Raw genomic sequence first — 884 nt, forward strand, 5'->3', positions numbered from 1 at the left:
TTTGCAACCCCATGGACTGCAGCACGCCAGGCTTCCCTGTCCATCACCAACTCCCAGAGTTTACTCAAACTCATGTCCATTCAGTCGGTGATGCCATCCAACCATCTCATCCTCTGCCGTCCCCTTCTCCTCCTGCCCTCAATCTTTCCCAGCATCACAGTCTTTTCCAATAAGTCAGCTCTTAGCATCAGGTGGCCAAAGTATTGGAGTTTCATGTTCAGCATTAGTCCTTCCAATGAACATTCAGGACTGATTTCCTTTAGGATAGCCTGGTTGGATATCCTTGCAGTCCAAGGGACTCTCAACAGTCTTCTCCAACACCACAATTCAAAAGTATCAATTCTTCAACACTCAGCTTTCTTCACGGTCCAACTCTTACATCCATACATGACCTAGATGGACCTTTGTTGGCAAAGTAATGTCTCTGCTTTTGAATATGCTGTCTAGGTTGGTCACAACTTTTATTCCGAGGAGTAAGCATCTTTTAATTTAATGGCTGCAATCACCATCTGCAGTGATTTTGGAGCCAAAAAAAAATAAAGTCTGACACTGTTTTCACTGTTTCTCCATCTGGTACGGGTCAACAGTGGTCTGCCGCAGGGACAGGGGCTCTGGGTGTGGGTATGGCATAAGTCCTCTTGGAGGAGGTCACCATTAACCCCACCATAGAGCTACCAGCACTTAGACAGGCCTGGGAAATAGATTTTTGGAGGGCTCAACAGAACCTTGTGCACTAGGACCAAGGAGGAAGGAACAGTGACCCCACAGGAGACTTGCCTGCGGGTGTCCGGGAGTCTCCGGTGAAGGTGTGGGTCAGTGGTGACCTGCTGCAGGGTTGGGGGCACAGTCTATAGCAGTACATGCATGGGATCTTTTGAGGGAGG

The sequence above is a fragment of the Bison bison genome, unplaced genomic scaffold (genome assembly GCF_000754665.1).
Source record: "Bison bison bison isolate TAMUID 2011002044 unplaced genomic scaffold, Bison_UMD1.0 scf7180017864460, whole genome shotgun sequence".
NCBI classification, from domain to species: Eukaryota; Metazoa; Chordata; class Mammalia; order Artiodactyla; family Bovidae; genus Bison; species Bison bison.